This window comes from Pteropus medius, unplaced genomic scaffold (genome assembly GCF_902729225.1).
Source record: "Pteropus medius unplaced genomic scaffold, Ma_sr-lr_union100, whole genome shotgun sequence".
In the NCBI taxonomy this organism is placed as follows: Eukaryota; Metazoa; Chordata; class Mammalia; order Chiroptera; family Pteropodidae; genus Pteropus; species Pteropus medius.
This window is the reverse complement of record NW_024355205.1, coordinates 13,819,839-13,842,982: the sequence shown is the minus strand read 5'-3', so window position 1 is coordinate 13,842,982 and position 23,144 is coordinate 13,819,839. Positions and strand designations below refer to the sequence as shown.

General features: G+C 36.2%; 1 pseudogene; it reads right to left on the bottom strand.

Moving 5' to 3' along the window:
* Nucleotides 1–10,969: 10,969 nt before the first annotated feature.
* Nucleotides 10,970–11,088, bottom strand: LOC120598946 (uncharacterized; annotated as a pseudogene).
* Between the last annotated feature and the right edge of the window lie 12,056 nt (nucleotides 11,089–23,144).

Sequence of the window (23,144 nt, the reverse complement as noted above, 5' to 3'; positions counted from 1 at the left end):
AATGTACTTTTAATTATTTATTTTGTGACCTACAACTATGTTACGAAGTCCTTTTTTTAAAAGAACAGTGAAAAGTGTTATCACATGTAAAAAGCCACAAATTACTAATTAGTTCCGTCGCCAATTAGTGATAACTTTTGTTCCCGTCTCATGGATTCGAAGTCCGGTGAACAAAGTGGACATATCCAAATAATGGCGCAAATGAATGTATAAACGACACACCGAGGGAAGTGATGCGAAGAAGAGCAGGCAGGGTCCGGTGAGAGCTCACAGCCCGGGAAGCTGACTGCGCATGGAGGGTCAGAGGAACCTGAGACTGAAGAGCGAAAAGGAGTAGGGCCCGGGCAGGGGATTGAAGAAGGGAACAGGGGACAGCAGTTGTAAAATCTCCGTGGTGAGAGAGAACACAGTGCATTGGAGGAAGCGGAGGGAGGCTGGGGCACTGGAGTGCCGAGGCGCAGAGAGCAGACCTTTCCAAGCCTCGCAGGGTTGACAGGGTTCCTGGGTCTTACCCCTGAGCTTTAATGGGAAAGATTATCATTAAAAATGATAAAGTTAATTTTGTATAATTTAGATGTGTCATTCGATATTCATCATATTTTATTACCTTTATTTTTAATAATTAGAGATTATTAATATTTAAATATTATAGTTATTTAAATATTTAATTAATATTTAAATTATTAAATATTGAATAATCAAAGACTGGGCACCACATTACTTATTTTAATACATCATTTTGTTCTCCCAGCAACCAACCAGAAAGACATTTTTCCAATTTGGGTATTGAGGAGACAGACTTCATAACCTGCCCAAGGTTCACAAGTAATATGTGGCAGAGGAATAATTCACACCTTAGCTGGCCTGACTCCAGAGCCTTTTCATTGATCTGTCTGCCCACATTTGTTCTCTGCCCTGAATACTGAAGTAGCGTGTGGAACTATTTGGTCACAGTTCTGAGGAAACAAAGAGTCAGATCAGCGATGGGCTGTTAACTCTGTAGCTTTTATCTTACGATTTTCAGTGGGCATAGCAGAGGCCAATTAAAATGTACCCCTAATTCTGGGGTATTCTAGCTAAACAGAGAAGAAAGGAGAATTTGTCAGAGATATGTATATCAAATCACTGCAGCGTATACTTTAAATATCTTACAATTTTATGTGTCAATTATACCTCAATAAAGCTGGGGGGTGGGGAATAATCGGCCAGAGAAAATAGATTGGAACAATTTGTAACAAAACCCTCCAATTATCAATAGTCCTAAACCTAGATCTGAAAAGTTCCAATTTAACTCCATCACAGAAGCCAACCCTGACCTGCTCTGTGACTACAGATGGTTTCGTCCTCTTCATTCTTTGTAAACCACAGCCAATTTCAAGGTCCACGTGGTAAAAACAAACCAAACAAAAAAACTGGACAACTGTCTAAAATAATTTTTTTCAAAACAATGTCCATTATGCTCATTTAATTAGAAAACTCTGTCCTTTTAATAATTTGCCTTTTCCACGGGTCTCTGGATTATCATAGGATTCAGTCAAGGGTCAGTTTCTTTCCAAGGCAAAATGATCTGCTCCAACTTCTGAACTTTTTTCAAAATGAAAGAGCCACCATCTGTAGTCACCCCAACAGATGAACTAAGTAATGTGTTTGTGGTGTTGATATTGAAGCAAAGTGGTTAGAAGCCAGGATAGAAGAATGAATTTATTAAAATGTATTGACTGCTGTGACAGAGAAAATCTGAAATCTCAGCATTTGACTTAATAGAAGTTAATTTCTTGTTCTCAAAATCCCAGTAGTGGCGGGGGCTGGGCTGTGTTCTGTATGTAATTCAGACTCAGCCCGTGGAGGTTCTGCTGTCCTCACCGTGAGCTTCCCTGCCCAGGTTGCCCTGCGTGCCAACATCCAACCAGCAGATGCAGAAAGAGAGGGAAAGTAGACGTTCGGGCGGGAGGTTCTGTGGCCCAGCCTGGCAGGAGTGTATGTGACTCTCTGCCACATTCCACTGGCCAGAGCTCAATCACATGGCCACACCTAGCTGTGCAAGGGTGAGTGGGACCTGTGGTCCAGCTGTGCACCTTGGAGGAAAGGGAGACGGTTTGGGAAACAGGCAGTCTCCATCACAGAGGATCTAGGAGAATTGCTCTTCTAAAATTTATATTCAGTCTGTTAATCAGGAATATGAAGAGAATATAATCCATACCTTAACATTAAAGTCAGTTTTATGTATCTATGAATGCTTTTCTATTTGCCCATGTCCCCAAGTCTGACAAACGTTCCACATTTCTCCCAGTTCTCCCTTTCACAGCAAGAAGCTTCACAACACATCCTCTCAGAAATAGAGGCAACACAATGGCTCTTCATGCTTTTGTTCCCACTTTCCTTCACTATAAAATGAGTGCAATATTTAATTTAACATTTATTGAGCACCTTTTATGTGCCATGATTCACAGCTCAAGCAGGCACCATATGTGAGAAAGACAGCGACGACAGTGTTATTATAGAGGCAAACAAAATCGCATAATGTATTTGTAAACACCCCTGATGGTGCTTAGCACACATTATGACATCCAGTAGTTCTTGGTAATTTCCCCCATGTCTGTCTCTCAGATTCTCAGCTTATTTGTTGCTGCACGTCTCTTCCCAACTCCATGTCTAATGATGTCATGTTAGTGATGTTGAAATTGGCTATGGTGAGAGTAGTTATACCACAGAAGAAAGCAAATACTACAGTCAGGGTTTTGGTGGTGGTGTTTGTGTTTTTAAACCAGAGAGCCATTTGGTAAACATTTACCATGCTCCTGTGCAAGCCGAGAGAGGGGGAGGGGGGGAGGGGAGGGGAAGTAGGAGGAGGAGGGGGAGGAGGAAAGATGGGAGAGGGAGAGAGAAAAAGAGGAGAGAGAGAATGGAGGGGAGAAGGGGGAGGGGGTGGAGGGGGAAGGGAAGGAGAAGGGGAAACAGAAGGGATGCAGGATATTAGGGAGCTGTGAGAAGCCATCAAAGAAAGACAGGAAAGGAAATCAGACCAAGGAGGTATGAAATTTCTGCTAACTACAGACCTCCTATCCTGAAGCCGAGTGCTGGTTGAAATTCACCCGATTCTGAATGAAAATCCCCCCAGTTAGAACCGTCCTTACTCCTTTAGCCAGCCAGCTCGCCTCAGTGTTCTTCAACCAGGATACCTGTCACCAGGCCTCCTTAATGCCAAACACCTATCTTTTGGAGCCTCTGCTAATTACTTGCCATTTTAACTTGCCCTGATTCCCTACCCCATCATTACTGAGACATCACAGGTTTGGAGCCTGCTCTGGTCACAGCTAATAATGTTTGTGACACTCCAGTTTTTTCTCCTCTGGATTAATCTCATCCTTTCAGATTTTCTTTCACAAATTCTTGCTGTTCTTAGACTAATAGACACCTTACCATGCTGCACCCATTGGCCCTTGCCTAATCTGACAGCCTGGTCATCTGACCCTAACCTTCTCTGGTCTGGAGAGTTCTGCTGAAGTCCTTTCTTTGTCTCTTTCCATTACATGGGCACAGCTACCAAACCATAAACGTGGCTTCTATGGAAGGCAGGGGGAAGGCTCGCCTCAGTATAGAAGTCTGCATGGTATCATAGTGCAAGGTTAGCTTTTATAGATAAATTAAAGTTTGCCAAAGTATCTTTGTAACGATAGAATGACTTTTTCAAGGGGCTTAGAAGAAATTAACTGTTATAAGTTTTAAACACCCTAGTCTAAGTACAGTTACAAACAGCGGAAATGAATATATGTATTGTATTAAAGGCAATTCACCGAGATTAAATTAAAGTGATGCATAATACAGAAGCCAGCAGGCACAAACTCATTTAACTCTTGACACAAATTATTAAACATCATTCTTTTTGTGTGACCTGATCTATACACTGTCGTGGATCAAGGGAGATTAGCCATGTTGCCGAGGTGAGGAATTAGATGTTCTCATTCTGAAGGAAACCACAAAAACAGAGCACATCACATATATGTAATTACAGTGATTACAATGAGAAGCCCTTAGACTTCAAAAAGGAAAATCATATGATATAAGAAGTCACTATTTTAAACAAGATAATCCAAGCATTAGCCAAGATTGTTGATAAAAGGGAGGGAAATTTTAGGATACAGCCATAAATAACTCAAGCATAACAAATAATTCAAAAACAACTGCAGTGCAGTTTATTGATGAAAAAGTAACATTAGACTGAAAGTTTTATTATTTTTTCCCCACCAGTATTGAATTTAAGTAATTGACTTTTTTATTCCCCTTATTATTTTCCTTACTTATACATTGCTTATAAAATAATAGTTAGCTAAATAAAAAGATGTTTTTATGCCCTCTTTCAAATTCTTTGTCTAGAACTGAGACTTGGGAACTTTCTAAGGAGCATTTTTTTGTTTCTAAATGCCTAACACTTCCTCTGTGTGACAGTAGCAGTAATTTACTGAACATAATACCATGCATTAGCCAAGAAGCTAAAGAAATATTTCATAGCTTCAACCTTGACATAGTGAAAGCACATCCATAAGAAGATAAAATGAGCATTGCAGTAGCCTTAGGTATTTAAGTTTTAGAAAGCGTTGGTTTTGTATGTCTGTACCTACCAGACAGTGTTGCTGTCTTTAAATATCGGTTTCGGTCGTAACATTGAAAGTGACCATTATGTATAACTGTCTAAAATTTTATTCACTTGTCAGATTATTAGGTGAAAAGTCAACATTATTTTTATTTTCATTGGGTTCTCTTCACCTAACTCGGAATGGCTTTCCATGAACAGATATTTGATGCTTCTCAGTACATTTGTGTTTATTTTAAAATAATCCCTTTCATATATGCCGTCTGTGCCTCTATAAGAATATGCTTTATCCAGACAAGGTAACCTCATGGACAAGGCCTCCATCTGCCATTGATCTTGTGTCTTCAGTAGCACCCTTTTCTCCTCTTCCACAGATGGTTGTACAAATGCACGGACACGCCCTCCAAACAATATATCCCTGCAAATACCTCATACTAAGAATAGCTTTGAGTTTAAGCTTTGAGATCAGAATCACTGTCCTATAATGCAATATTGATCCGTTAAGATGGTATATAAGAAAATACAATGCCCGCTGGAAATTAAAATTTATATGCGTCTACTTACACTCTAAAGGAAATTTTTTTCTGTTTTTTCTTGGTAGTCAGTAACACTAATCAATTTTCAAAGATCAACAATTAACTTCATGTTACTATTTTTTAATAATATTCTTTGTTTCAAATAGGATTTAAAATGCAAATAGATCTATACAAGGCAATATTAGAACAAAACTAAACACGTAAGAAAAGGAGAAAACAAAAGAGAAAATAATACATATGTCATAATTAATTTAGTACCTCAGAGTTTCATAACCTAGAATGAATTTGAGATGGAATTAGGGAAGGAGTGGGGGAAGGAAGGATGATGAGCCACTGAATGTGCAAAATGTGGTGGGTATATTTGGTGCACATTTTTCTGGCCCTTCCTCCTTCCTGTATCTTCCCTGCGATGGCAGATTCTTGAAGCTAGATATACAGTCCTTAGGTATCTGCTGAATGTCTGTACTGTGTCCTGGGACCATGTAAGAATGACTTAGTAATGATACAACACCAAAATTTCACTTTCCATTCTGGATGTTTCTTTCTTCTTTTGCATATTCTTTTTTCCTTTGGATGCTCCCCCCGACCTCCCCGCCTGCCCTGTTTTACTTAATCATTACTATGTGAAATAGATAATAAAAGGGGAAAAAAACACCACTACTATCACAGCGCATACATTACACCAGATCGGAAACAAAAAAATATGTTTGTTGTAATTTACAGTGAGAACTATAGAGACTCTGAAGAGATAGTTCCATTCCAGGATACACTGCCATTTTGTGTTATTCTGAAGAAATGTTTCTTTAAAATTAAGAAAGACATTAGATCTCTACCTATCTCCTTTAAATTCAAAGTATAATTTAAATATATAAATGTATATACACATACACACATTTTTTTCTTCTTCTTTTCTCTTCTCTCCTTTCCCCATCAGGATTTCTGACATATTGGAATCAAATACTTTTTCAGTGAAGGAATTCTTAGCAGCAGTATATTCACTGCCTTTCTTAATGTCACCTCTAGCTTTTACATTTCTTGAATTATAATGGTGTCTCTATGATATAAAACAGTATTTTTCTGAAGAGCACAGAATAATGCATTTCTCTCTAAGACTTGTCAGTGCCTTGGCCATTTTCCCTTCCCATCATCTAAGGAATGCATGAGAAGTCTTCTACCCAAAGGAATTTCCCTACCTCCTACCTGAAATAAGGCACCTAAGGGTTAGACTCTCCCAGAAGCATGTTGAAGAATCTTTAAACTCCCCCAAAATTGATTTCACATTCATTTACCAAATTTAGTTTTGCACACCCCTCCCCCCACCCCCACCTCAGGTAGCTATCTTGAGTTCATTCCAGTGAAGTTGGGGAAATCCTGGGACACTCTTAAAATTTCATCTAGGGGAAGTGGTCAGAGTCCCAAGTTCTGAAACTTTTAAAGAAGAAAAATCTATATCATATTTCCCAAGGAAAGCTTTAAATGTAAGTGAAAGAGTTGCTTTTTTCAATGAAATAATGGGAAGGGAGACCAGGAATATAAAATGGTCTTTGCTGCATTGCCTGAATGTAAATGGCTTGAACATTCAGTTTTGTTTGTTTGCTTCTTTGTTTGTTTTTAATATTGCGAGTGGCCAGAAGATGCATGACCATCTTTCAGAATTGATGGAAGCAGGATGAAGAAACTCATTAAGCTATCTTAGCCATTTTATGGCGTCAGCTGAATAGGTTCTCTAAGCTCAAACTAGAAAAAGCATTTTATTTGCTCTTAGTTCCTGAGAAAAGCTTTCCATAGTCTGCTGTGTCTACATATGCAAACTGGTTTCCTTCTTTTATCTCAGACAGTCTGGTTACTTAAAAAAAACAAAACCAAATAAAACAAAAATCTCTTAAAATCCTCTCTACACTTTTTTGAGCAGACACTCATAACTTCGACTACTAGGCTTTTTCAATGTATTCTTAGATTTAAAAAATAATAACTTTACGCAGGGAATTAAAACGTGAAAAAAAAAACCCACCCTAACTATTTCTGTAGACCTGAAATATCTCAAAACATTGGAAATAAGCAAATAACCATATAAGGCAGTTTACATCAAATTAAATAACTGTGAATCAAAATTCAGTCCATACCTCAAATTATAACCATTTCAGAGAGGATATGGTTTTCATTCAAAAACTGCTGAAACCATCTTGTTATGGGTTTTATTAAACAACCGTATTAGTGTTTTATTTTGTAAAAGCTGCTACGAACTGTGGCTTTTTAAAGATTCTTTTTGTCCTTGCTTTCCCTTTTTTACCTCTCCTTCTTTACATCTGCCTTCCTCCCTCTTCCCTACATCCCTTCCACCTTTCCTCCTTTTACCTTTCTTGGACTGTTCTAATGCATTTTCAGGATTCCATCCCATCCTCCTTTTGTACGACGCACAGGCATGACATTTTAAGGGGGAAAAAAGCCAGTCATTGGTGACGGCCTAAAAATGTACTTTCTCACCTCGGACCTGTGAATCTTCACTGTAGGAACAGCTGTTATATAGTGCACTTTTCTAGCAAAGTAGCTAAAAGGAGGCCAATGCATTTTAAACATCACCTGTATAAATGAGCAAAATTCGGAGCCAAAAACTGGTGATAGGATAAAAATATTTTGAACATATTTATAGTATCCTTAACCCCATATAGATCCTTTGTCCAAAGGGGAAGCAGATTTTCTAAATGGCCTATGTTATTTTCAGAAAACAGTACTTAACCTAATTTAGCAAGCCCACCATGCTGCTGTTTTGGCCTCGGCTATCTCTCCTGTTTGAAAAAGTGGGGTGTCGGGGTGGGGGATGAGAAGGGTTCTTTTAGTTTCTGGAAACATGAGCCACAAAGAGAGGTTTTGCACTAACCTTTCCTTTCACTTGCATATAGGGTACAGGTATAGGTGACTGGAAGAAAAGAAGAGGGAAATGTGGTCTGGGTAAACATTTACATTTTAATTTTCTCTTAATTTCTTGAGGCCCATTATGTATTTATCAAGGCGAGTAACAGCTTTAAGTTAACAATGCAACAGTGCATTGTTAAATGTATACCAGATGTTCCTTCTCTGGCACCTATTACCGAGAGCCCTCAACTTGCCTGTCAAGGAAAGGAAAAAAAATGTGTTCTCCTTTAATAACGAACACTAACCCATCAAAACAAGAAGCAATAACAGAAAGGCTCTGACACATTGCTTTGATAAAATACTGCCTGGAAACTCATTAGTGTAGCAGGCTGCAGATGAACCAGCATACCCACTCCTCAGCCATATTCTTGAGGAGCTGAGTAATAAAGACGCTCAACAGAAGGTTAAGCGTAAGGATTGAACCACTGATGCAGTTCCAAATGATGGGCACATTGGCTGCTCTCGTGAATCAGAAATACAGAGGACTTGGGAGTTAGATGAAATTGACAGCAAAGAGTATCAGCAAGCCCATTCAGAAAACGGGTAATATGAGTTTTGGAGATCATAAACTAAAACGATGCAAAGAAAGTTGGAGCAGATGGCTACAGGGACATAAACGGTCTGAAATGTTTTTGTTTTTTTTTTTTTAAAGGAGCTTTTTTATGGAAGATGTGCAGTTGGATCATGGAATGCATTAAAATGCGGGAGTTATAACTAGTTCTTCGCTTTTTCTTGTCTGATGACCTCCTAGAGTGAAGTTACTTAAATGGGCTTTCATAGATCCACTGTAGCAAATCCTATGAAAAGATGACATATTTCCCCTGTGGCTGATAGATTTATGGATATTTCTCCAGATCAAATCTCAGCCTGGAAAAGTGGTGGTAGGGGAAGGTGAGGAGGGAATAAATGTAAAAGTGAAACTTGTGCTATTTTTTAATTGAACCAAATTAACAGCTTTCCTGTTTTGCAGGCAATTTTAATGAATTTTGAATAGCAAATGTCTTTAAAATAAAGTAAGTAGAATCGAAACCTCCTCAAATGTTAAAATGTTCCATACAGGTTGACTTCTATGAGGGAAAACTAAATCTGATAAACTCAGGGTTTATTCAAGGAGAAAAAAATCAGAAATAAAATTAGAAGAAGTTGTAAAATTGCTTTGAAATATGTAGAGCACACATTTTCAAGGCTGAAGCTTTGTCCAATATAATTAATGGATGAAGTTCAGAGCTTTATGACGCTACAACACGAAAGTGGCTTCCAGGAATCTTTGGTACTGGGAGTATTTGGGTTTCTTATATGTTCTCCTATAATTATCCTTTCCTCCTATTTTTCCTTGTAAGTGAAAACAAAGTGCATCAATGCCCTGTTAATGTTGTGTTAGTGAATTGAAGCTCTAAGCTCAGCAATGCAATGCAGAAATCCTCTGTTGGGCAGTATATGAAAGTCCTTTATCCAGCCTTTCAAAGTGCTATTTAGTTGTTCCACGTGACTCTGGGCCTCTTTTGAAAGAAATCCATGACCTGAGTTGGTGACAACAGGAATTGTGCCACCTTCAGGTCCATTCAGCATGAGGCATGATGGGATATTTAAGGATAAGTTATATCATTCCACAAAAGAATTCCTAAACTGGCCATTTGAGAACTACACCATCGAATTATGATTCCTGTAATTGAGAAAATGAAGTTTTGCCTCCCATTGAGTGATCTGTTGGATCTTTCAGTACTGAGATGAAAATAAAATAAAATAAATAGTGCAGATTACAAGTGTAGTATTGTTTCTGCAACAAAATTAATAAAAGCAACTGACCCAGGTATTTTTGGACCATTTCCAAATTCTGTTGATTCGAATGTATTTAAAGGATTATTTTTTAAGCACAGTTCCACCATCAGTATATGAATTCCTATTACTCATTGGATAGTCAGTTTGCTTAAGTTTTAGCCATTTTGGTAAGTGTATCATGTATCCCATTGATTTACTGTCCCTGATGGTCAGTGTAATTGAGCATCATTTCATTTGTTTACAAGCAATTGGAGTATTCTCTTATGTAGCTCCTATTTAACTTACTTGCCAAATTTTAAAATTACATCATCATTTCTAACATGTGGGAATTCATTACATATTCTACAAGTGTCCTTTGTTAGTTACATATGTTGTTACACCTTCTCCTATTACTGTAGATTCTGTTCACTTCTTACATGTATCTTTGATGAAAGTTCTTAATTTTAATGTAGTCAATGTTTTTTTCATATACAGCCTTTTTTTTTCTTTTTAAAGAAATCTTTGCCTCCTCAAGATCATAATGATATTCTTCTATGTCATATTCTAAAGCTCCGTTATTATACTATCACATTTAAATCTATAATCTACCTGGAACTGATATTTGTGGATTATCCAGAAGGATTTTTCCCCATGTAGATATTCAGTTGGCCCAATACTTGGTATTGAAAAGATTGTCTTTTACATAGTGCCTTTTTTGTCTTTAATGTCTATACATGTGTAAATTTGTTGGGATACTGGAATTGCTTTAAATCAGTTTGGGAATGATTAACACCTTTACAGTACTGAAATTTCCAGTTCATGAATTGAGTATGCCCCACCACTCACTTAAGTCTTCTTAATTTTTCTCAAAAATAGTTTGTAATTTTTTGCATAGAAGTCTTACACATTTTTATAAGGTTTATTCATAGGCACTTTATTTTTCTGATGCTATCTTTTCCTGTAAAAGATATTTTTATTTGTTTCCTTATGTTTGTTGCTTATATTTATAGACATACATGGTAACTTTGATAAAATCACAGTTTTAGTAATACGTTAGTAATTTTTTTTAATTTTATTTTTTATTATTTTTTTTTAGGCAAGGCAACCCTTGGTTGACCTCACAGATTGCAGGGACCTTCTCAGCTTATAATCCCTTATTTTTTATTTTTTATGCCTACAGCACCTGGTCTTCCTAGGTGGTCTCCCATCCAAGTACTAGCCAGACCTGACCCTGTTTAGCTTCCGAGATCAGATGGGATCTGGCTTGTTCAGGGTGGCATGGCCATAGACTGAGTTAGTAATTTTTAAAAAAGACTTTTCTTTTAGTTAATGAAATAAATTGTACTTAAATTTTCAAAATTATATGGTAAAGTTTCTCATAGCATCTGCTCATTCTGTTTTTGAGGACTATAGAATCTATATTAATAACCCGCTTTTCATGCTTATATTTGTGTCTCTCTCTCTCGCTCGCTCTCTCTGTGCACACAGTTACACAAACACACAGTGAGATGGCAGTCATTAGCAACGCAACCAGACACTCTCCTGGCATTTTGATCTTGAAATTCCAGTCTTTAGAACGATGAGAAAACAGATTTCTGTTGTTTAAGTCACATAGGCTAGGGTATTTCGCTGTGACGGCCCAAGCACACTAATACACCTATGGAGCCCTCATTTGGCCTGTTCTCAGGCTAAAAGCCACAAAACTTTTTTTTTTTTTTCAGACAATTCACTCTGGGTTCTTCTTTTCTCCCAAATGTCAACTTCCTTTCAGAATCTTCCTCCTTTTGTTCACTCTCCAGTGACTTCAGGTTGTTGGTTTTCATATTTTGTCCAAAGTTTATGCTTGTTATCTGGAGAAGAGTCAGGTCTGGTAGGAGCTTACTCACCTGTATGAGAAATAGAACCCCCTTTTATTAATTATATTTATATTTTCAAACAACTCTTTGCTGATTCCTTCCATCATATATTTGATTTCTATTTCATTAGTTTCTGGTTTTATATTAATTATCCTTCTTTTTATGTGTGTAGAGGAAACTTCATTTACTGAATTTTTTTTCCCAACCTACTGAAATGGATTTACATCACTGAGTTTTTTCAGTCATCTTTTTTAACATGTGGACAATGTTGTTAGTTGTGCTCTTCTAATTTATTGTACTGTTTATTAAATTTTCTGACTGCTTATTCTATTATTTACTGAATGAAGTTATTAAAATCTCACTCTATGCTTATAGAAATACCTATTCTTTTCTGATCTTTTGCTTTATGTATTTTCAGTGTATATTATTAGATTTAATTGTTCTATATTTTAATTGTTCTATATTCTGGACAATTATCCTTTTTAATAGGAAATATATTTATTTATTTCTAGTAATACTTCTTGCTTTAAAGACCGCATTGTCTGATATTTTTATAGGTAAACCAGCTTCCTTTTGCTTAATATTTGCATAGTATTTTTCCATTCCATTTTCATACAGAAAATAAAAGCTTTCTGTTTCCTTATATTTAAGTCTTTTTAAAATAAGCTGCACAAGGTTACATTTTGTATTTGTTCCCAAATTTGTATTCAACCTACCTTCGTCAGTTAATTGGAATACTAAAATTATTTAGTCTATTTACATTTAACAATTTTACTGATATATTTTGGCTTAAATCCATCATCTTACTATCTGCTTTCTATTTGTCCCTTTCATTCTGTATTTTGTTTTTCTCTCCTTCTTACCTTTTCTAGTGTTAATTTATCAAGTGTTTTTAAATTTTTATTTCATTTTTTGTTAGCTTGTTATTTATGCATTACATTTAATGTTTCTTATAGTTTTAATTGCGATTCACGCTTGCATTCTTGACTTATTGAAGCTGATATAAGATTGTTTATTTACCACTTTCTAGAAAATGCAAGGACCGTAGAACAAGTTAAATCTTCCTACTCCCTTTGTGCCTTATGTCCTATTGTTATTATGTGCTTAATTCTATATATATTTAAAACCTTACAACACACTATTAGTATTTTATAGTACCAAAATTCATTTAGATTAACCAATGCAAATGTTGCTCTTGGTTTTCCTGTATTTCCATGCTTCCGTCTGGGATCATTTGTCCTTCTGCCTGAACAGATCTTATTAGTGTTTCTGTCAGTGCAGATTTGCTGGTGACAAATTCATCTAATTTTTTTAAAAATTTATTTTATCATATTTTTGTCTGACAAAAGTCTTTGTTTTGCCTTCATTATTGCAGGATGTTTTTGCTTGTATAGAATTCTGGCTCGGCCATTTTTTCTTTCTGTTTTTGAAGCTGTTCTAGCGCTCAGGCATCTGTTGTTTCCATGGAAAACTTTGCTGTCATTGTTATTGTTGCTCCTTTAATATAAATTATCTCTCAAGCATTTTAAGATGTTTCTTATCTGTTGTTAAATCCATCTATAAATTCCTAATTTTATTTTTATGGGTTTCAGTATTAGACTTTCTCTTTGATCTTTTAAAAAAAATTTGTGCTTCTCTGCTAAAATTCTCCGTCTTGTTATTTAATTTCTATGTCTTTCCTGACATCTACAAGATGGATATCTTTTCCTATTGTCTGTTTTTCCTTTCTCTTTTTATTTTTCAATTCTTATTTTCTTCCCTCTGCCTGGTTAGTTTTGATTAATTGAAGGGTGTTGTATACGAAAAAATTTGGTGATGATTTAAGTCTCTGGTTGATAGTATTGTCCTTCAATGAGGATTTACTTTTTGTCTCGAGGGTGTCTGAAGAGAAGTCACTTACTTTTCACTCAAGTATTAAGCCTATTTAAAGCTGACCTCCAGCTTTTGTGAGGATTGGTCAGTTTCTGTTTTTACCCTAGCCATGGGGCATAGCCCTTCTGAAGTGCAGCTGAATGTCTGGAGTGTTTATTCAGCAAGGCTCCTCATACTTGGTGAGTCCTGAACTCCAATTTTTTATGCCCTCAGTCTCATGAGATTGCCAGAATTCTGCTTGCCTTCTTAGCTGTTGCATTAAAATTGCCGAACACTTTGCCAAATATCAGACTCATCTCTCTAGGCTTTCCTTCTTTCTGGAATATTAGCTTCTCAAGTTCTTCTTTTCAAATCAATTTTTCAATCTTTATTTTCCCTTCAGCTTTTCTACTTTATCACAGTGATAGGGCTTAACTAATGAAAATTAGTCTGCCATAGACAGAAGTCTCCAATTTATTTTAATGAGGAAATGTTTTTTAAACCTTAAGATTTTATCAAGCTTAACTGAACCACAAACTAAAAATCATATTTTGGTTTGTGTTAAAGAACCAAACGTTAATCTTTCTCTGAATTTTGACCCAGTTCGTTTAAATATGACCAGTAAAATGTTAAAGCAGTGACTTTCATTTTATTTTTTTATAACTTTCGCAAATATTAGTTTGGTCTTTAATATGTGGCAAGCACTCCTCTAGGGAGTGTGGGTATAATAGCACACAGGGCAGAAAGAGTTCCTGCTCTCACACAGTTTCAGAGTTTCTAAGTGTATTAAACTGAAAATGCCATATGGTTTTAGCAGTGAAATGGCTGTTAGAAGGAGGGAAATATAATGCAATACATCTTTCCTTCATTGTGTGAGTCAATTTCAGCTTGGGACCAGCTACTGAAAGACCTAACCATAAAACTGCCCTCTCATTTTTGCATGACATGTGTAGCTTGGAGGTACCTGGTAGGAGACATACAAGCCCAAAGCAGAGAGGCACATCCCACAGCAAGTGTAAAGCCATGATTTGATAAGAAAACAAAACAGAACAAAAGACAAGAAACAGAGAAGGATTTGGTTGACTGTATTATATAGGCAGCAAAATCAATTGAGCCCAATTCTGTACTTGGAGTGAACTGTAAATAATCACAGTTGTAGAGGCAGATTTAATTAACTATTACAAGGAAAACTATGACACAAGGAAATGGCACCCTGAGAGACATCAACATGTAACAAGACTAGCATGTGGTGCATACATCTCAAGCCAAAACTTAGTAAAGAAGAGAAGTCTAGACCAGACCAATAAGTCATCAAATATTAATATCACCCCTACCATATAATATTTTTATTTGTCGTAAATAATTATTGTGTTGGGAGTTAACTTTATATTCTTTTATTCCATAAATTATTTTTATTCTCAATGAGATATTTTTATTCATAAATCTCGTTAAAGGTAGTTCTTTACTCCAAGTTATCTAATACATAAGGGGTTGTTAAAATTAAGTCTTCAGAGCCCTTTTAGTAGTTATGGGTGAGTTGAAATTTACACCAGATTTTGTGTGGATATGTAATTAAGCATTTTCGAGAGGGTTTAAATCTTCAATCTGTCTCTTGAAAAAGAGTGTATAACCCAATACTGCTATTCCATCAGTATCTGAATTCAAGTGCCTATAGCAAATGAAACAGGGAAAATAATTCCCTTACAGAACCCTGCTTTGACAAGGTTTATCTTTGAAAGGTAAAGATAAACTTTACAGTGGAATATGATAATATGCACCATACTAAATATTATTTGAACTATTATTTCACTCACATCATCCCAAATAACCTGCTCTTGTAGCAGGTTTTGTTTTGTTTTGTTTTGTTTTGTTTTAATAAACTTGGGTTCTTTTCCTGCCATATATCACTAGCTTTAATTTACTGGGGAAAAAAAAAAAAGATTAGGAGACTGTTATTATGAAGGAAAACAGATTTCTTCCATGAAATCAATATGTATAAAAATTGTTTTTTACTACTAATTTTTAAATTAATGATGAACTATAGAGTGGTTTCATTTTAAAACATAGGTTGCTCATTAGAAGTATTTAAAGCTTACATGTTTTTTTAAAATATGGCATTTGTTAAATTTTACCACCATTGAAATTTTATCATTATACTGCTATTTCAATGTGTGTAGTTTTCTAAAGCTTACATATTTTTTAAAATATGGCATTTGTTAAATTTTACCACCATTGAAATTTTATCATTATACTGCTATTTAAATGTGTGTAGTTTTCTAAAGCTTACATATTTTTTAAAATATGGCATTTGTTAAATTTTACCACCATTGAAATTTTATCATTATACTGCTATTTAAATGTGTGTAGGTTTCTTTTCCACAAGAGGAAAGATTTAACAAATTTGAATAAAATTTGTTAAAAAGTAATCATGAGGTCAAATTGATGTTTATTAAGTTGGCCCATGAAACCACATTAGGGATGACAGAATTCAAATTGGAGCAAGTTGTCTCCGGTTGATGTTACTGTAATATGGCATTAAATTATTTATAAAATTAGCTATTGGCTAGACATTTTGTTATACCTACAAAGGAGAAATGTGAAATTACCTGATTTACACTTGCTTCTGGTATAGTAATTTCACATGTACAGATATTTCTTTAGGCTACTGCATTGCATTTTAATTAGAATCCTTCATTTTTGGACAATGACTGTGGAATAACTCATCCAACCTTGAGTTTCTTAATCATCACTCCCTGGTAATGAATGAATCAACAAAAGAGAGTAGTTTTAGTTTCCAAGCCTGAATCTAAATGTGGCATTACGTCCATGTTTTAATTGCAGTCCATTCAGTTTTAAAAGACCATTCTGTAGAATAGCTAGGGCTGAAAAGAGGCAATTTCTGGAAACATTCTTTACATGTAGTCAACATGTCCCTGAAAACAAATGCTAGGGCATAGGATTATGTGATTAGTATTTTTTAAAGCGCTTAATTTCTCCTACTTGCCTTTCAGTTGTTTTTTAAAGGAAAATTATTTGCCTAAAGATAAGCAGATGCAGGTCTAGAAATATTTGGGATAAAATTATAAAATAGGATTAAAATTATATCCGTAATCAAACCTCAGCCCCTTATGTAACCTTACCATTGATTTGAAGAACTTCCTTTATTACCTGACAAGCTTGCTCATTCTCTACATTTATTTCGATTTTGTTGGGCTTTCAGCCATGCCTGTAATGTTGCTGAGGAGTAAAATATCTTTCATAACCAGAATCATAAATCTTTCTTATATCCATGAGACTATATCTTTATGGCCATAGATCATTTTAGTTACTGTCCAAAAGTGCCATCATATCACATTACAAATTAGAAAACTCAAAGAGTGCATGGCTGACAATCTATTATGTATGAGCAAGGAAAATAATTTTCTTTTCTCATAAACCAATATTTCTAATTACAAATATTTTTTAGGCACATAAAAATTATTTGGATATATGGTTAGCCAAATTTTGAAAACACAACTAAATCGATGTGAGCAAATGAAACTAATACTTGTGAGTAAGTACTCGTTCAAATGGAAAAGTAAGAAAAAAAGACATGGCGAAAAAAGAAACCCTTTTATTTTATGAGAGATGAGAGAAAAAAATTACCTTTCTGACTTCAGTCTCCCACACAAAAAATCGAGGACAGATTCAACAAGGAAATAACCCTTGAGTTTCTTCTTGGCAAGAACTTATGATTGTCTAGATATTCAATGTATGACCTTTATTGATATTTTGAATGTATAGTCATTATTAAGTTACTCTTCCTAGGAAGAGAAAATAGAAATTTTGATAAATAAAACTTTATTTTTATTAATAAAACATTTAACTTTTTGATGTTTTATTTAAACTCTCCTCTTACTTCCAACCTTACATGACAGTAGTTATATTTTTAAAGCAATTTGCTTCCTTAGAATTCATAGGTTACTGTATCCTAACTGTGCAGTTCTGATGAAAACTGGGTGTCGTAAAACCATAGAAGAGAGTTAGCCATGGCATTTCACACATGGTGTCTGTCTCCCCTAACTATCTATGCATGGAAATGCTTTTACATAGCTAGGGTCTTCAAGTAAGGAGTGGAAGGAGGAAGGGAAGCTGTGAGCCCTTCTTTGTCTTTTTGTCCCTAAATACATTTCCTACCTTCTCCTGCTTTGCCCTGTATTGCAGAAATACTGCCCCTGGGAAATCATGTTAAAGAGGCTCCTATGCCAGGTAGCTTTAGCCAGTGGAACAAGGTAAGATACAAAAGAAAGCGAGAAGCCAAGGTCTGTCTCTTCCTCTCCCCATGCTTTAGTGGCCACCCTAACAACAGCTGCTTCTGCTCTATCGCTCCAACGTCCTCTGGGCAGATCCACTGTGGTTCTAGCTTCGTCTGGGTGGCCCTTACTCCAGGCTTGACTGTCCACTTCTTCCCTTTGTCTCTCCAGTCCTGGCAGTGGTGGTGGCATGCTGCTGTTGCTCGTCCTGGTCTTGCCTCACCTCCCCCTGCTTGCTCTTTCAGTTCTAACACCGTCATAACTAGGGCGTCTCCTCTTATTTCCCAAATTGCTGTTACAAATACTAGGCCTACTTCCCACCAAATGCTCCCTCCTCCCGTTTCTTTATTGAATCAAAAGGAGTTTGCAATCCTAGGAAAGGGAAAGGGAGAGAAAGAGACCAGAACTGATATGGATAAATGAAAGTTTTAAGGACAAGGCAAATAAAAGTAAAACCGATAACTACCAGCACTACACACATACATGCACAGATAAATGCATATACATACAAATATAATTGAAAAAACAGGCACTTAATCTTGTCCGCATAGCTGGTCTTTCCCGACTTCCGCTTTCTTTTAAGTCTAAGGTCAGCTAGATGTATTCAGAATAGTACTGTATCACCATTTTTCTGTCTAGGTCCCTAGGTCAGTGGGTAGAGTTCGTTGCCCTCTCTGGCTACCAAAAATGAAAGGAAGATCCAATATTGATAGTGACTCTGGCCCTGGTTGTAGTAGGAAGTTAATGAAGCTAAGGACATGTGCTTGGAAAGCCTGAAACTCCCACTGAGAGTTAATTTTGCTTGCCCATTTTCTAATGGTCTTCTTGGTCATTAGGCTTACTGCTGTTTGTGACTTGATGCATTTTCTTTTTACTTTGGCTTTTGTTATACAAGATTCAGAGCTGAAAGCTTCTATTTCTTAAAACTATTGAGTGGCTTTCTAATGGTCACAGTATGTAGGAACTGGGCACTCTGTAAAGCTAAATATCATTTGGCACAAATTATGCTGGATAATTTATAACCAATCTAAGTGCTCTTTCTTGATGAGCAAATAAATTCTCTCTCACTCTCGCTCTAGCTCTGTGTGTGTGTGTGTGTGTGTGTGTGTGTGTGTGCGCGCACGCGCGCGGCATGTGTGCTTACGTGTGTGTAGGTCCGGTGTTTTAATAAGACTTTCATTCTCTATTGAAAGAATATGAATTGAGCTAAAATTTAGAACCATATTATGATATGAAACAAGCATATTTCTTATAATTTGAATTAGAAAACCAAGGATCTGTTGTAATCTGGGCCACATGTTTCTATCTCTATGGTGACTGTGTTTCCCAAACCAAGATCTAAGACATCTGTTGTAGCAAAGACCTTCCTTTAAAGATGCTCTTAAACTCTTACTTATATAATCATTCTTATAAGGGTGTAAAATTCAATCATGTTTTATGCACATTTCATAATTTTTAAAGTGAATAAAATTTTCGTAAACAAGAATTACTCTAGAAAGTCTACCACATTGATTCATACTATATCTTCTTATTCCTCCAAGGAATAGCTCTGTTTGTTGGCCTAGTTTAATGCACAGAAGGACTAAGCAAGAATAGTATGGTAACTGGTTCATTGAGAAAACAAAGTTCTTTGCTTATAACACTGAGATAGTAGGCATTTAAAAGTCTAAATTCACATGCAACTAAAGCTGGATTTGGATAAATTTGGGTTTTAAAATATTCCTCTTGTTCTGAACTGTAGTAAAATGTTCCCGAGAGTTAAGAAGGAAAAGAAATCACAGTACATTATTAGCCTTTCTCCAAACCAGATTAAAATTAGTCTAATAAAAATAAGGCAATCCATTCTGTCTTTTGTGCAAGCAAGTTTTCCAGCTGAGTACAGGTTTCAGGATGCAGTTCCTGGGTAGAACATGAAGGCTGTCGAGAAGGGAGTCGCTGAGCAGGGATCCCCAAGGTGTAACCATCCATTTGAGAACAGTGTGAGCCTGAATTGGATGCACCTTGTAAGCTCCCTCTGCACCTTCACCTAGGATATCTCTGTAAGAAGGAGCCTGTGAAAGCAGACATCAAGGGTCAGAAAAAGATAAACATCAAAAGCCATAAGGAGGTTCAGAGAACAAATTCAAGAATGAAAGATGAAGGCAGTTCTTTCTCCATAGTTCCTTAGTATCAGCTAGAAGAAAAACAAAAAATATACACCAGGAACTTTAACCTTGAGAAGCTGTGGGGCTTCTTGAGCCTTTGTAGCTTTTCCATGTCTATTACTTATTAATCTGCTTTTCTGGTAGTAAATAAGATCAAATGCCTTAAAAGGAAATCCTGCTGCTTCTTGTTTATAGGACAATTAGAAAGAGAATTTAGGGATACTACATCTAATTTGGTATCCCAACTTGGGGGTTAAGAATTCTGAGGTTAAGAGAGGACATAAAGATAGTAGATCCTTGAAGTTTGAGGAAAAGTGCAAAGGAGAAGTTTTACAGTCTGATAGGTAGGAACGGGAACGAGGAGCCCAGAAGTTAAGCATCAGAAGTGGGCCCCTTCCCTCACATAGGGGTTTCTTTGGTAGCCCCTCAGAGCTCACTTTCCAAGCTTCCTGACTCCATTAATGCAACGAAGCCAACAAGGCCTTTGTAGGAGAAAACATTTTCTATTAGCAATTGGTTATTAGGTCTTTCAGTTTTATTTTTTAATTCACCCTCCTGTCCTGTTACAATCCCCTCAAGAGCAGAAACTGCCCCATTCCTTTCCTTTACAACTCTGTATCACCTCTATCTCTGGCACCCATAAATACAGTAGCAATACTTCTCATGCTGCCTTTTCAGCTAAATGCCATTCCCAAAAGTAATGAACAAAAGAATGGCCCCAATGGACAAAAAGATGGGTTGCAGGCAAGATGGATTGGGATAGCAAGTGCTTGATACATTTTTTTAAAAAGGAATTTCTCTCTCAGAACTGAAAGTAACTTCCCAAGAGTTGGAGACCTAACTCTGTGCAGATGGAGAACTCCTGCCTGGGTCTCTAATTTGCATTCAAGGCTGAAGTCCTAACTCAAAATTTTTTCATATTAGAGTACGGATTTGTCTTCAATACAGAGTCTTTTTCAAGGAGAGAGTATTTTTTTTATCCTAACATTTATTATGAAATTTTTCAAATATAGAAACAGCAAATTTTACGGTAAATAGCCATATACTCACCACCTGGATTATACCATTAATATATTACTGTGCTCATTTATACCATTAATATATTACTGTGCTCATTTTGTCACATGTCTCTCCATCTCTCTATCCTTCTAGCCATCAGTAAACCCACCATTTCATGCATTTCAAAACATTTCTTCCTAAATACTTCAGCATGTATGTCATTTGCTAAAATTTAATTTTTGCTTATAGATTTTAATGTAAAATTTTCATATGATAAAATGTACAGATCGTGTGTATCCACTGAATTTTTTTAATCTGCTGAATTTCCAAAAGTGTATACATCTGTGTGACCTTAACCCATATTATGATATAGTACTCTTTATTATATTAAATTCTCTCTAGCATTACTGTCATTCCAGAATTCTCTCATGCCCTTCCCAGTCAGTCCTCACTCTCCAGTCTCCCCCAGAGCCATCAATTCTTTTGATTTTTTTTTTCTTGGATGAAAGTATTTTTCATGCTTGCCAAAGAGTCATGCAAATAATGGTTCTGATGATGAACCTTTACAGCCAGTCAAACTTTAGAGACATTTGGCTTTAACACAAGAAAAATTTAACATTTCTAAATGACTGATTGTTGTAGATAAGTGAGTAAAAGCAGAATCATTCTGTTGCATAAATCATATTCACCTCCTGCCCGTTCATATCTAATAGCTTGGATAAGAAATAAAGTACACATTGTCCCTATTTGATAAACCAGTGATTTCATTTTTCTCATAATGGAAGGTCAAATAAGAAATTCTTCAATTTCTGAATATGGTCCCCATGTGATCACGGGTCTCAGAATGCATAACGATAGAAAACAGATTTTGATATTACTAATGAGCTATTTTTGGACCAGTCACTCATACCCACTAATAATATTATGGTGCCCTAGAAAAAATATGTAAATACAAGAACCACATCTTGCCAAATGATGAACCACTCCTCAGTGGAAGAACATGAAAAGTCTTCTTCCAGGCTGGGTGGGAAGTTACTGTTGTATCGTGCTCAGTAATGGTGTGCTAATGGCTTATGAGAGTGAATTCTACTCCTGAAATGTCAACTGACTTGTAGCAAGTAGCTTTCTGGCCCATTGTTTTGCGACTTAAATGGAAAGTTTCTGACCCCTGTGGTGTCTTTACATCCCTTGCATGGTCTTTCCACTGGTTTCTGTTGATTTTGTTTTCTGATAGATAATAGCATTCTTCCTCTTTATCCTAGTGAATCACTGTTCATTCTGGTTTCTCTGTATGAAATCCTTTCTCACATAACCCCCGTTTCCTTTTCCTCATGTCATCGTGAATTTTATTCCCATCATTGAACTTGCTGCTGCTTCATGTAAATGCCCACCCTTCCCAGTCTCCCCACAGCTCTTCGGTCGACCCCCTTCACTTATTTTGCTTTTTGTTTCTCCTTCCTGCTGTTTAATGATTTTCCCACTGATAAGCTGTGCTCAAAATACTGAGAGGCCAGAAGCACTTACAATACAGTTCATTGGGCTCATTGCTCGGTGAGTGTTCCAGAACAGATGGAAGTAGGACTCCAGTCATGCTCATCACAGGACAGCTCTGTCACCATGTGTAAATCTCATAACATTTCATCAGCTTTTTGGTTAACAAACCTATGTGCTTCCCACTTTTATTTCCTTTTTTTTTTTTTAACTTGGAGTTTGGTGCTTTGAAAAATATTATTTTGTTGGAGACTCATTTTCAGTGCCATCTTTTAGACACAGATGCAAACCCAGTGTTTGTTCACTTTACGCACCAGAATCAAATATTTTGTTATAATTAACACTGGGAGGGTGGAATAATAATAATTACTGATATTTGTCTAGCACTATTCTTTATAAATGCACTTTCGTGCATTTTCCCATTGGAGTCTAATAGTGACCGTAGCCATTATTTTCATGATTCTAACTTTAAGTCAAAAATGTCTTCAGGAAATCCAGTGAGAGAATACCTCAGAACAGCTATACTTAGTACAGAAGCTAACCAGGAGAACACCTCATATAATAAGACTAATATACCATTACCCTTGCTCCTTTTCTGCTGAGTTTTCCTCCCCTAGATCAGTAGTTAGACTACTAAGCTTTCTGTGAAGTCGATATCTTTCGTAAACACCCTGCAGTGGTCAGGAAGTTGCTACTACAATAATTCATCAGAC